Below are 15809 nucleotides of genomic sequence, written 5' to 3'. Positions count from 1 at the left end.
TATAAAACTCTAGAATATTTTCAAATACAGTAACTATATCTTATTGATAATATAACAGTAATATGTAGTTTGGTATAAACAAACAGATTTTATCATGTTCCTTTTTGAAATCACAAGTCAGAGAAAGAGAAAACAACTATTCAAGTGTTAAAGTTCATAAAATTGTTGTCTGAATTAAATGAAATGTTTTAAAGCACTTAGCACAGTCTTAGGAATAAAGTAAATATTCAAGATACTACTCTTCCCCTCATTCTTCATCTCAATATGGGCAGAAATCACATCCCTTTGTATGACTACATTCTAGTTTCTAGGAAAGAAAAAATATGTCTACTTTTAATGAGCCTTGCTTCTTGCCGTAATTTGGATGTGGATAGCATTCTATGTTGCCACATATCTAAGGCAAAGTTTTACTCGTGGCATATGGAGGTTCCCAGGCTAGGGGTCAAATCAGAGCTGTAGCCACTGGCCTATACCACAGCCATAGCAACACTGGATCCAAGCCAAGTCTGCAACCTACACCACAGCTCACAGCAATGCCAGATGCTTAACCCACTGAGCAAGGCCAGGGATTGAAGCTGCGTCCTCATGGTTCCTAGTCAGATTCATTTCTGTTGTGCCACAATGGGAACTCCTCTAAGGCAAAGTATTTATGGACCACATAAGAGTTAGAATCCAACCTCTATCAGTATTCGCATATTTTTATGGACTAAAATAATATACACATAGGTTAATCTCAGTCTGATTAATCAATAAGACTGACTAGGAGGAAACTGGAAGAAATACAGCTACCTAAGGAAAGAGTATAATAGTAGGTGGCTCTTACAAAATGCTTGTAACCTTATTACAACTATTTAAAGTTACTGGTCAATATCTCATTGAAATTCATCCTTGGTTCTTTAGGATTTTTCATATAACTCTCAAAAGACTTTATTCAAATTAGAAATATATCTTTAAGGTATTCACTTCTAGAATTCATCGTCTTAAAAGTTCAAGCAATGTATTAGGATTCTGCAGAGAAAAAGAACAAATAGGGTTGTGTGTGTGTGTGTGTGTGTGAGAGAGAGAGAGAGAGAGAGAGAGAGAGAGAGAGAAATGAGGGGCAGAGGAGGATATTTCATTACAAGGAATTGGCGTTATATGATTATGGAGGCTAAGTTCCAAGATGTATAGTCAGCAAGTTGAATACCCAGGAAAGCCAATAGTGTAGTTTCAGTACAAACACTAGCAAGATCAAGAACCAAGAAGAGCTGATGTATCAGTTCGAGTTTGAAGCAGGAAAGCATCATTGCCCCGGTTGAAAAGCAGTGAAACGGGACATGTTCCCTCTTACTCATGAGAAGATCAGCCTTTTTGCACTACTTAGGCCTTTGGTTGATTGGATGAGACCACATACGTTAGGAGGGACAACTTGTTTTGGTCAGTTTACTAATCCAATGGTAAATCTTATCTATAAATACCCACCAACCACACTAAGAATAATCTATGACCTAATGTTGGGCATTCCTTGACCTAGTCAAGTTGATAACAAAAAATCAACCATTACAAGCAATCTTTACTCTATTTCTCAAGTCCTGTTCTCTAGCTTCCCCTTACTCTCTCACTCCTAATAAGAAATAAGCTCACTGGAGTTTCTGTCGTGGCTCAGTGGTTAACAAATCCAACTAGGAACCATGAGGTTTCAGGTTCAATCCCTGGCCTTGCTCAGTGGGTTAAGGATCCGGTGTTGCTGTGAGCTCTGGTGTAGGTTGCAGACGCGGCTTGGATCCTGCGTTGCTGTGGCTCTGGTGCAGGCCAGCAGCTAGGGCTCTGATTCAACCCCTAGCCTGGGAACCTCCATATGCCTTGGGAGCAGCCCAGAAATGGTGAAAATAAAATTAAATAAAATAAAATAAATAAAATAAAATAAAATAAAATAAATAATAAAATAAATAAAATAAATAAAATATAAAATAAAATAAAATAACAAAATAAAATAAAATAAAATAAAGAAATAAGCTCACAGAATTTCAAGGACGGAGGTTCCATAATTCCTTTTTATCTCTATTTAGGTTATGAAGTTAGTAGAGTTTTCACTGTGTCTAGTTGTATGCCTGGGAGACATCTGTTAAATATCATTATTAGTCTTTGAAATAATTTCATATGAAATTTATTAAGATAATTACCTTCAGATACCAAACACTGGACTAAAATATGTTGATAATGTACAAAAGTCTCCATGTTTCAACACATGAGTTTCATCCGTAAATGAGAAAAAGGTTAGGCAAGTACTCAAAGAAGTTCCAGTAGTTGTATGTAATTGTGCACCCAGCCCTAATTCATTCTCTTAGACCTGGCCTTCACATATATCTCTGCTGAAGAGATAGATTTCACAGCTGTTTATATTCCACATGAAAATTTATAATTCATCCTTTCCCTTGTACTTATACAATCACATCTAATTGAATAAAATATTTAATCCATTGATTTGTCAATAGCCAATCATATTTTTTCTTGAGAATTTTACCTAAGATTAAGAAAAGAAAGCTGTGGTTCTTGAAAGATCTTATATCAATAGCAATAGCAAAGAAATGGCAATATGCCCCCCTGGAAGAAGCTAAACTTCTTCTTCCTCTTTTTTTTTTTTTGTTTTTTTTGGTTTTTATGGCTGCACCTGAGGCATATGGAAGTTCCCAGGCTAGGGGTCAAATTGGAGCTATAGCTTCCGGCTTACCTCACAGCCACAGCAATGCAGGATCTGAGCCGTGTCTGCAACCTACACAACAGCTCATGGCAATGTCAGATCCTTAACCTATGGAGCAAGGTCAGGGATAGAACCCTGTCCTTGTGAATCCTAGTTGGGTTTGTTACTGCTGAGCCATAATGGGAACTCCAGAAGCTAAACTTAACTTGGATTGCAGGGCTCTCTAAAGTCTGTTCTCTGTCAGACTAGTCTTGGTAATACCATATTAGTAATAGTACTCTTGCTATGTGCTTATATAGCATATGTTCCCTATAAACATGTATAACCCTTTTAGTGAATTATTTAATGTTTGTAATTCTTTCTTGTTCATGACTTAATCCCCATCGGCCACCCAATTGAAAGCAATAGTGATGGTCTACATGTATTTGGCAAAAGGATGAATGGCTGAATAATTAACAAACAAATAATAGGTTGATTGACAGATATGAAAACATCAGAAATGAGATATGATGTAGATGCATAAGCATTAGCATTGATTCTTGAGTTTACTGGTTCCCTGGGCACCACTTTCTAATAAGCCTAGTGCACTTCATCTGATTGATTTTTTAATTTTTTTATTATAGTTTATTTACAATGTTGTCAATTTCCGCTGTATAGCAAAATGACCCAGTCATGAATTCTTTTTCTCAATTATCCATCATGTTCCATCACAGGTGACAAGATAAAGTTCTCTGTGCTATGTAACAGTATCTCATTGCTTATCCACTCCAAATGCAATAGTTTGCATCTATTAACCCCAAACTCCCAGTCCATCCCACTCCCTCCCCCTCCCCCTCGGCATCAACAAGTCTGTTCTCCATGTCAGTAAGTTAATTTTTTTTTCCCCGTAGATGGGGTCATTTCTGCCATGTATTAGATTTAAGATATAAGTGATATCATATGGTATTTGTCTTTTTCTTTCTGACTTTACTCATTATGAGAGTCTCTAGTTATTTCCATGTTGTTGCAAATGGCATTATTTTGTTCTTTTTTATGGCTGAGTAGCATTCCATTGTGTATATATGTACCACGTCTTCTTAATCCATTCTTCTGTCAATGGACATTTAGGTTGTTCCCATGTCTTGACTTTCGTGAAGAGTGCTGCAGTGAACATAGGGGTGCATGTGTCTATTTCAAGGAAAGTTTTGTCTGGATAGATGCCCATGAGTGGGATTGCTGGGTCATTTGGTAATTCTATATTTAGTTTTCTGAGGTACCTTCATACTGTTTTCCATAGTGGTTGTACCAATATACATTCCAACCAACAAGTGTAGGAAGGTACCCTTTTCTCCATACCTTCTCCAGCATTTGTTATTTATTGCCTTGTTAATGATGGCCATTCTGACAGGTGACCATAGTTTTGATTTGCATTTCTCTAATAATTAATGAAATTGAGCATTTTTTCATGTGCTTGTTGGCCATCTATGTGTCTTCTTTGGAGAAATATCTGTTCAGTTCTTCTGCCCATTTTTCAATTGGGTTGTTGGGTTTTTTGCTGTTGAGTTGTACAAGTCATTTGTATATTTTAGAGATTAAGCCCTTGTTGTTTGCATTGTTTGAAACTATTTTCTCCCATTCTGTAGGTTGTCTTTTCTTTTTTTATTTTTTTATGGTTTCCTTTGCTGTGCAAAAGCTTGGAAGTTTGATTAGGTCCCATTGGTTTTTGCTAGTTTGTTTTTATTTCTCCTGCCTTGGGAGACTGGTTTAATATTGTTCTATATTCATTGAATTAAAAATAAGCCTTCTTAGCTAGTTTAGATTTGTTTCTATGCCTTAAACCAATAGTCCATGGCCATGATGGAAGTTATCAGGAGGCAAAGTGGCCAATTATTACAGATCTCTCATTTTTCCTCTACAAGAAAAATAAGCAGTTGGAAAGGACCAAAAGTTCAGCCTTTCCTCTAGGAAAATCTGACATGTGTCAAAGATAATTGGATTTTTTTCACTCTCAAAGAAGAATACTATCTCAACAGTAAATTTTATAAAAATAAACAAAAAAGAAATGAACCTCTGAAAACTTATCTTCTAGATACATGGTTGCAAGGCATCCATGAAATTCCTCAATGAGAAATCACTAGAATCAAGACACAGTGAAGAATTATTTGAGAAAAAATTATGCCAAAAATATTCTTTCTTAGATGTAGACTTACCAAAAGTGGTCATTTACAGAGACAGACCTTTTCTCTATTATTATGAAGTACATTTTTTTGGAGTCAGAGCTCTCAAATATGAAAGGAAACACATTGCATAGATTGGGACAACCATGATCTTCACAAATATAGGAAAATGGCGTTGAACATCAAAATAATGGGAAGAGGCAGCCAGAAAAAAGAAAATCTTTTTGTACTCTGCTTCTGCATATAGACCTTTATAATAAGAGTGGAAATATTTGATAATAGAGCTTCCTGGAGGTGAATTAAAAAATTTCCAAGACTACTCAAATTCAGCAGAACATAAGAAAATCAGTATTCTGGAGTTCCCAGGTGGCCTAGTGGTTAAGGACACTGTTGTTACTGTTGTGGCTCAAGTCTGATTCCTGGCCTGGGAATTTCCACATGCCAAGAGCACAGCCAAAAAAAAAAAAAAAAAAGAAAAAGAAAAGGGAAAAGAAAAGATAATCAGTATACCATTGAGAAAATCAGCTTTAGTCCAATTTTCAAGTTCTTTTAGGATTTTTTAAAACAATAATTTAATTTATACTTAGAAATGTCTAGAAGAAACAAACTATACAAAGCCTATTCAAAGACTATCTACTATCACACTGAAGCAAAGATAAACTATATTTTTCCAGAGTATAATCCTAAATGTTTTACAAATATATCATTTATTTATGTTTTCTTATGCCCTATTAGTCTGTATTATATTGCCTTAAATATCTAAGCATCTTATAAGCCCATTATAGATGTGCCTTAATGCAATATCTAAATGCATCAAGCCCTTTACTAATTATTTTCAAACTTAATTTACAACAAATAAGTATATATGCTTTGTAGATTATTTAACACTACACACAGTCCCATTAAAATTAGTTCCCAATGAAACATAGTATACTGAGTTTCAAAAGCTGTTATGAAAATATTCATAGGCACGAAAGGCATTAGATTATTTCATTCCTTTACATTATATGACGCAGATTCAAGATCAAGAGATATTAGAATTGCTACTCCACCACAGTGTATTAGGTTTAAGTATTACAATGAAAGATCTGAGGTCTAACTTCTAGGAAATTCATAAATCCTGCTCTAACAGTAAGGTAGTAGTACATTAGGGAACTAAAAATTCATGATATGTGGAGTATTCAAATGAGAAATGTATCAAGCTTCCATAGGCCTGTCCTTATGAGAAGCTCAGCAGACATAAAAATATTTGGATCCATATTCTCTCAGTGTATAAGACATTAACTAAAGACCAATAACCTTTATAAATTGCATTAACTGTGTGGAACATTAGGATTGCACTTAGCACACTGCAGCCATAATATTCTAAGGGGATACTATAATGTACTGAAACAGTTAATGTATCTTTCAAATGTGCTTTTGTTTTGTTTTGGTTTGTTTTGTTTTGTTTTAAACCAACAGAATATGATCAATTCCTTATCTAAATAAATTTTACATTATCCAAAGCCTCTTCTAGAGTGGTACTGATAACTAAAATATTAGTTTTCTTATCCCATATTCTTTATTCGATTTAATTTAAATTCATTAACTTTTTCAACTTAATTGTGCAATCACAGCCTATCATCATGGATTTTCAGCTCTGTAAATACATAGTCTCTATTTTTCTTTCCCTCTAAAACTTATGCTAAGACCAAGGACACATTATTTAAAATTGTATCAACATGAATATGTAAATTTTCACTTCAGAAATCATAATTCTTAACAGAGTTAGTTTTGTCAAATAAGCATTTTCTTTAAAATATATGTGGTTAGAGATATATTTACCTAAAATGGTATTGGCTAAAGTAATGGGAAAGAAAAAAACAAACTATGCCTAATCCACAATATGATGGTAGGTAACCAGAGCTGAAAAGCTAATTTAACCAAGCAAAATTTCTAATTTACATAAGGAATAATTATTAGAAATATTATTCTTCTTATCCTTATTTATGTTACCCTTGAGAATTTGACCAATTGTTTTTTACTTAAATTCAGCAATAGTTGTACCACCATGGCTTTGGACATATTTCAAAGTGAAAATAGAGCGAAAGAACAGCCTTTCTACTGCAACGACTCAATATATGTATATAATCGCAGTAGTCATAAATGTATTAATTGTCACATTGGATAACAGATCAACTGAATTTGACAATGACTCTTTTTATCATGCTCAGGCTCTTTTCACTGAAGTAACTGCAATGAAAAAAGAAGATAAGAAGGTGTTTTGTGGGATTCATAACAAGATGAAAATTTCTAGAGAGAAGAAGAAACAGACATAAGTAAACTTTATAAAGTGCCTCAAGACTCACGAAAATATGTTTTCTTTGGCCTTGGGCATTTTGGAAGCATTCACCACTATAATACTAAATTAGATATTTGAGATAAATTTATCTCAGTTCATTGCTGTTTATTGCTGAAAGTCTAATAGAAGATATTGGTAAATTTGCTCTGTAACACCTAAAAATGTATTTTAAATTATTTTAAGATTACATTTTATGAAGTAGATTTTGTTTTCTGCAAAGTAGCCTAAAACCTTTTTTCAAAGCTTATTTTGCAGGAGTTAAAGAGGCAGAATTCATTTCTCAGTTATACACCAAAAATAATATAGTTCACTTTTTTCAGTACACTAAACATTTCTATGTCAAACATAACATTCATAAATGTATTCTTTCACTAATTTTGATAATTTCAGGAAACAGAAAAGTTTTACCAAGTTTGGTCTTCTGAAATAGCAATGATAAAATTTTAGAGTTGGGACATACTAGAGTATGACATTTCACATACTCTATATTGATTTTTAAAGGTGCTCAAGCTCAGAAAGAGTCATACTTAAAGAAGAGCATGTAATTTGTGGCAGACTTAAGAGTAGATGTCAGATCACCCACTCATTTACTTGTTAAAGGTGACCATTAATGAATCAGATGCTAATATAGATATGTGAGATGTACCAGTGAACAAAACAGGAGAGGATACTGATTTCATCGAACATACACTCTAACAAGGAGAGACAGAAAATAAGAGATGGAATAAACACACAAATTATATTCTATATTAAGTGGCCATAAATACTATTAAAAAGAAAATAACAAATGAAAAATATAAAGAAGTTCAAAGAGTAATGGAGAGAAAGAACAATGACAATCATAAATATGTTGATCCATATAAACATCATTGAGAAGTAAAGAGGAATTTACTTTACTTTAAGAGTAGGAGGTGAGGGAGTTAACCTTGAGGATATATCTAAGGACCAAATACTACAGGCAGAAGAAACACCAATTCAAACAATTCCAGGCTGGTGTAGGCCTGAGTGTTCATGGAACTACCAGGAATCCAGGTTCGTTAGAGCAGAGGGAGAGAGAGGAGAGCAGAAGTTGAGGTCTGAAAAATATACAAACAACTCATACAACTCAACAACAACAAAAACAAGCAACCCAATCAAAAAATGGGCAGAAGATCTAAATAGACATTTCTCAAAGGGAGACATATGGATGGCCAGTAGGCACATGCAAAAAATGCTCAATATCACTTATTACTAGAGAAATGCAAATCAAAATTATTATGAGGTATCACCTCATACCAGTCAGAACGGCCATGATTAATATGTCTACAAATAACAAATGTTGAAGAAGGTGTGGAGAAAAGGGCACCCTTCTACACTTGGTGGGAAGTATATTGGTACATCCACTATGGAAAAGAGTATGGAGGTTCCTTGGCAAACCTTATATAGAACTACCATATGATCCAGCAATCCCACTCCTGGGCATACATACAGACAAAACTTTCATTCAAAAAGATACATACATCCCTATGTTCATAGCACATTAGTCACAATAGCAAAGACATGGAAACAATCTAAATAAACATCAACAGATAAATGGGTTAAGAAGATATGGTACATAAATACAATGGAATACTACTCAGCCATTGAAAAGAATGAAGTAATGCCATTTGCAAAAACATGGATGCAACAGAGATGCTCATACTAAGTAAGTCAGAAAGAGAAAGACAAATACCACATGATGTCATTTATATGTGCAATGTAAAATATGGCACAAGTGAACCTACCTACAAAATAAAAACAGATTCAAAGACATAGAAAACAGACTTGAGGTTGCCAAGAGGGAGGGCGGAGGGAGTGGGATGGACTGGGAGTTTGGGCTTACTAGATGTAAACTATTACATTTAGAATGGATAAGCAATGAGATCCTACTGTACAACACAGGGAGGTATATCTAATCTGTTGTGATAGAATATGATGGAAGATAATATAAGAAAGGAAATGTATATATATGTATGACCAGGTCACTTTTCTGTACAGTAGAAATTGGCACACCATTGTATATAAACTCTAATAAAAGGAAAGAGAGAGAAAGATAAAAAGAGAAAGAAAGAAAAAGAAAGGAAAGGAAAGGAAAAGGGAAGGAAGGAAGGAAGGGAGAAGGAAGGAAGGAAGGAAGGAAGGAAGGAAGGAAAAGAAAGAAAGAAAGAAAGAAAGAAAGAAAGAAAGAAAGAAAGAAAGAAAGAAAGAAAGAAAGAAAGAAAGAAGAAAGAAGAGAAAGAAAGAGAGAGAAAGAAAGGAATGAAGGAAGCTGAGGTCTGAAATGCTGTGGTTGAATCCAAATTATATGAGGCCCTACAGGTCATGGGTGAGCTTACTCTGAATGAGGTGAGAAACCTCTGGAAGGCACTGAGCTGAGGAGGAACATATAATGAACTTCAAATTAACAGGATCCCTCTGGCTGGTCTGTTGAGAAAAGCCTAGAGGAGTAAGAGAAGAGTCAGTAAGACCAGGGAGACAACTGCTATGGTCCAAGTTAAAGATGATGGCAACTTGTACCAAGGTGGTAGCCATGAGATGGTGAGAAGTGACTTTATTCTTCCTGAAATTGATGAAGCCAGTGTTAAGGGAGAAGTTTAGAAATACTTTGGGAGCATGTTAAGATTGACTGACAGTTGAATATGCCAATGTCCCTACAGCTGTTGGATATATCAGAAATCTGATTGGAGGTATAAACTTCAGAGGTGTTAATTTAGGGATAGTATATGAAACTATGATGCTGGGAGTTTCCTTGTGGTACAGTAGATTAAGTATCTGGCATTGTCACCACAGTGGCTCAGGTTGCTACTGTAGTGTGGATTCGACCCTTGGCAGATTAGATCCTTGGCCCACAAACTTCTGCATTCCATAGGTGCAATTTAAGTAAATGAATGAATGAATGAATGAATGAATGAATAAATACCAAGACGGTGAATAAGTTACATCAAGGAGATGAACATACACAGAAAAGAGATGAAACCCAAGCTTCAGAGCATTTACTGAATAGCTTTTCTGTCCAGAACCATACCCTCTGCCTACTCATTTCTTTTAAGTCTTTGCTGTAGCAACCAGCTGCTGTACAAGTGCAGCTCAGTGTGATAGGCTTTGTCTCAGCTACACTGGTATCTTTTGGGTTTTCCTTGGGCTTTCTTTGTAGCCACTGCCTAGGAGCCTGTGGTAACTCACTCGGCCATTCCACTGTATGTTCACAAGAGAATGTTTTGAGGTACAGTTAACAGTCATGGGGAAAACTTTGGCCAGTGGGATGCATAAGCACTCCATCAGCATCTTGGTAGAACTCATACTAGGTAAACTTCATATTGTTTCTCAGAAAGCCCATAGAAGAGTCAAGCTCCAGCTATTCACGATACTTAAAACCAGCTCAATAAATCACCTTTCACTGGGCTTCCCTCTTTCCCTGATTCTTGCTTCTTAGTCAATCTTCCTCTTATCTTTGGAATCGCTTGATAAAAATAACTATTGGCAGGTAAATCCTTGTTTCAGGCTTTGCTTTTGTAGGGGGAGGCGAACTGAAACTAAGTCAGCACTCTAATAATAAGGGCTTGTGGAAAAGATGTGGAACTAATAAAGGAAACAGAGAAGAGGCAACAAGTGAGGTAGGAAGAAAAGCAATAAGGCATGGTATCCAGAAGAGTGTAGGGCATGTGTCATTTCCTTATCTAATAAGATAAGAAATAGGACTGACCATTGGATTTGGCAACACAGACTACATTGGAAACAGTGATATGAACAATTCCAGTGAATAAAAATGAAAGTAAAAGACTGAACAGTGTGGACTTTAGAACAAAATGAAAGGAACTGTAGACAGTGTGTAACATCAACTCCTACAGGAAAAAAGAATTTAATAGATAGCTAGCAGGTTTGCTGTCCTTAAGACAGTTTATTTGTTTGCATGCTTGCTTGCTTGCTTAAAGAAGGGAGAAATAAGAATGTGTTTTTATGCCATCAGGCATGATCTAACAGAGAGTGAAAAGCTGATGATGAAGGAGGGAGACGGGAGAGCAAGTAAGCTAGAATGGAACTAATTCCCAGGCTGTGGAAATGACTTTTAATAGAAGAATCTATGATAATATGTGAAAAGTATTGTTTGTTGGGTAGATGCTAGGCAGTGGGGAAATGTGATGGTGAGCAAACACAGACATTTTCTTCTGATGGATTTTATTTTCTCAGTTAAATAGGAAGCAAAATGATCATCTGAGAATAAGAGTGGAGGAAGAGGATTTGGGAATTGTAGGAGAAAGATGATATAACATGGACACTAAGAGAAAGACAGACAGGGAAGGGGTTGTTTTTCTAACTTAACAAGGAGGAATTTCTTTGCATTATACTATTTGTCTCCTAGATAGAGAGATCCCTGATTTCTCTATCAACATTATAGCTAGTTCTATGAATTAATAATGCAATGGTATGTGTCACAAGGAGTCTTAGAACTTAAATTGGGAAATAGGTGAAATGCTGTTTAGACTCTATTTTTATAATAAATAATTCTAGGTACACCACAAGAAAAATCTCTAATATTCTTTTGCTTCAAAAGTCCTCTGCCCATATCTCTGATATGTCCAACTGATTATACTCTATAGATTCAAGATGGTAGCCCAGGTTGGAATACTTTATGTGCAGACACAGACATGCCACTTTAAGAGATGGAGTGTGTCTCCAGTCCCCTCTTAGCCTTTCCTCTTCTTTTAAGAGAAGAACTACCATCCCTACTATGGGTTTCATGCTTTAATGCTTATATATTATATAGAAACTTGCTTTCAATTCCTTTATCCACATTGAGGTGCAAAATAACTAGTAAAACCTTGTGCCCCCATTCATAGGGTTATCTGCTTTGTAAGAAAACAATGGTAGGGTTTTAAACATTATTTTTAAAAACGATAGTGATTTGAAGCCTTCCTGGAGCTCCTAATATTACATTAGGCAAATAATTTTTCATTTGGATCACTATACCCAAGTTAAACGCCTTTTTTCCTCCCTATACAAAATCTTCTATCGTCTATATTTATAATCAATTTCTATAACCCATAAACTTTTCCATGGAGATAAATAGCTGCTCATCTCTCTAAGACATATGTATAGTGGTGGCAGAATCCAAATGTAGTCCATGGCAGTGATTCAATTCTCAAGGTGAACATTGATAACACTAATGTAGAACTGTTGCTTTCGGAGACATAGCAGTTTTTCCAATGTGGTTAAATATAACATTAGTTCAAGTAATTGCAGGGAACCTATTAAGATCCTGATGTGAAACAAGTACCTTTATGTTTTTTGCCTTTTATAAATACAAACATGTTGACATGGTAGACAGGAAAGGAGTCCAATTCTTTCCCCTAAAGGTCTGTAGAATTAAAACCCTTTCTGTAATTTAAAGCAATGTTAATTAACAAGCTTCGAGTTCAAGATAGAAGATTGAGCACAGAAGTTTGATTCCCAAATTTTTGAAGACCCTTCAAAGTAAAGTAAAAAAAAATAAAAAGTAAACAAAAAAATGTTAAGGGAACAAATATATAACTGCTAAGAAAACAGAGGAGTATGGTCACCAGTGAAGGAGAGATTTCCACAAATTTCCAGAAGAAAGAAACAGATGGGAAAATACAGACAGATGAAAAAGGCAAAGAATTCTATAGCCCACCATATGCTATAAGAAGACCACCTAACATCTGTTGACCAGAATCTGCTGGTGGAAAATTAAGCTCAGAATCAAGAGGTAAGATTCAGCTCTGAAGTGAAAAGTACAGCACAAATTAGTGTGGGGAGGGAGAAGGGGGGACCCAGTGAAACTCTGTATATGGAACAACTTTATCTTTTAGCACTCTCATCCTCCTTTCCTTTACCAAACCAGAATTGATGAACTGACACTGAAGAGAGAGGCATGACCAGAAGTGAAATAGAGATAGTTTAAAGAACAGAACTTTAAAAAATCACTATAATTTTCTCAAAAATATTTGAAAATTTATAATTGTAAAATAAGAACAGGATGCTATGAAAAAGGAACAACTGGAGGAGAAAGTATTGTTAGGAATTTTAAAGGGTGCAATAGAGAGAGAAATGAAAAAAATGAGAAAAAAAAAAAAGCCAAGACATACTGAGACTCAAGTTCTAATTATTAGGTATCCTATAAAACAGAAGAGAAAAAATGAATGAGAAAGTTACCAAAAATGTCAAGAGATTTCTCAGAATTAAAGGATACCAGTTTTCATATTGAAAAGTCCATTACATGATATGTACAGTAACTTAAAATATATCTACATCTAGATACTTGTTTATGAATCTGAATAAGCCTAGAATAATTTCTAAAAAAATGTTCTGAATAGGGGAAAATATTCAAGAATTGAGAAAAAAAATCACAGGACATGTACAAGGAATGCTAATGAAACTAGCATAAGAATACTCATTATAAGCATTAGATTCTAGAAGACAACATTAAAAATCCCTTTAAAATTATAACAAGATACATTCATTTTGAATCTTTTTTTATTAAAGTATAGTTTAATTACAATATTGTGCCAATTTCTGTGTACAGCAAAGTGATACAGTCATACATATATCCTCATGGTTTATCCAAGGAAATCAGATATAGTTCCCTGTGCTATATTTTAAGGACCTTGTTGCTTATCTATTCTAAATGCAATAGTTTGCATAATACAAAAAGGTACAGGCCCCCTCCATTTGCAGTAGCACTATCCACAATAACCAAGACATGAAAACATCCTAAATATCCACTGACATATGAATGAAGATGGGATCCATATATACAATGGACTACTACTCAGCCATAAAAAAGAAGAATAAAACACTGCCATTCGCAGCAACATGGATGCAACTAGAGATTACCATACTGGTAAGTCAGAAACAGAAAGATAAATACCATATGTTATCATGTATATGTGGAATCTAAAATATGGCACAAATGGGAAGAGACATACTTACAACCTTTTAGATATCTGGCCAACTACCAAATTCAGCAAGAAAAGCAAATATTTTCATACATACAAGGGACACAGAAAATTTACCTCACAGATAACTTTTCTTAGAATATGGACTTTATTTTTTAATATAATCATTTTTCTTTTTTTTCCATAATAGTTGGTTTACAGTGTTCTGTCAATTTTCTACTGTGCAGCATGGTGACCCAGTTACACATACATGTATACATTCTTTTTCCTCACGTTATCTTGATCATAAGTGACTAGACATAGTTTCCAGTGCTACACATCAGGATCTCATTGCTAACCCATTCCAAAGGCAATAGTCTGCATCTATTAACCCCAAGCACCATGTCTTCTAGGATGTCAAATTTGTTAGCATAAAATTGTTCATAGTATTCTCTCACGGTTTTTTGTATTTCTGCAGTATCTGTTGTGACTTCTCCCTTTTCCTTTCTTATTTTGTTTATTTGGGTTTTTTTCTCTCCTCTTCTTGGTGAGTCTAGCCAGAGGTTTGTCAATTTTGTTTACCTTTTCAAATAACCAGCTCTTGGTTTTATTGATTTTTTTCTATTGTTTTTTTAATCTCTATTTTATTGATTTCCTCTTTGATCTTTATGATTTACTCCCTTCTGCTGACTTTAGGTTTTGTTTGTTCTTTTTCTAATTCATCTAGGTGGTGGGTGTCAATTTGAGATTGTTCTTCTTTGAGCAAGGCCTGTATTGCTATGAATTTTCCTCTGAGCACTGCTTTTGTAGCATCCCATAGGTTTTGAGTGGTTGTGTTTTCATTATCATTTGTCTCAGGTTTTTTTTGAGTACTCATTGACCCATTGATTATTTAGTAGCATGTTGTATAGTCTCCATGTAGTAGGTTTTTTCTCATTACTTTGCCTATGGTTGATTCCTAGTTCCATGCCATTGTGGTCAGAGAAGATACCTGAAATAATTTCTACACTCTTTAAATTTGCTGAGGTTAGCTTTGTGCCCCAGTATGTGATCAATTCTTGAGAATGCTCCATGTGCACTTGAGAAGAATGTATATTTTGATTTTTTTTTTTTTGGATATAATGCCCTGAAAATGTTTACTAAGTCTAACTTTTCTATTGTGCCATTTAGGATCTCCATTGCTTTATTGATTTTCTGTCTAGAGGATCTGTCCATTGATGTGAGTGGGGTCTTAAAGTCTCCTACTATGATTGTATTCCCATCAATTTCTCCTTTTATGTCTATCAGTATTTGTTGTAGGTATCTGGGTGCTCCTATATTAGGGGCATATATATTAATGATTGTAATATCCTATTCTTTAATGGATCTTTTAACCATTAAATAGTGTCCTCCTTTGTCTTTCTTGATGGCATTCATTTTAAAGTCGATTTTATCTGATATGAGTATTGCTACTCCTGCTTTCCTGACTTATCCAATGGCATGAAATATCTTTTCCCATCCCCTCACTTTCAATCTACATGTGTCCTTTGCCCTAAGGTGAGTTTCTTGTAGACAGCAGATTGAAGGTTTTTGCTTTTTTATCCAATCAGCCACTCTGTGTCTTTGGATTGGAGCATTCAGTCTATTGACATTTAAGGTGATTATTGATAGATATGCATTTATTTCCATCTTAAACCTTGTTTTCCAGTGGTTTCTATGTTTCTCTTTTCTTTTTTTGGTTG

Source organism: Phacochoerus africanus, chromosome 2 (genome assembly GCF_016906955.1).
Source record: "Phacochoerus africanus isolate WHEZ1 chromosome 2, ROS_Pafr_v1, whole genome shotgun sequence".
Classification (NCBI taxonomy): Eukaryota; Metazoa; Chordata; class Mammalia; order Artiodactyla; family Suidae; genus Phacochoerus; species Phacochoerus africanus.
The sequence above is the reverse complement of the archived record's forward strand: the minus strand, read 5'-3'. Positions refer to the sequence as shown.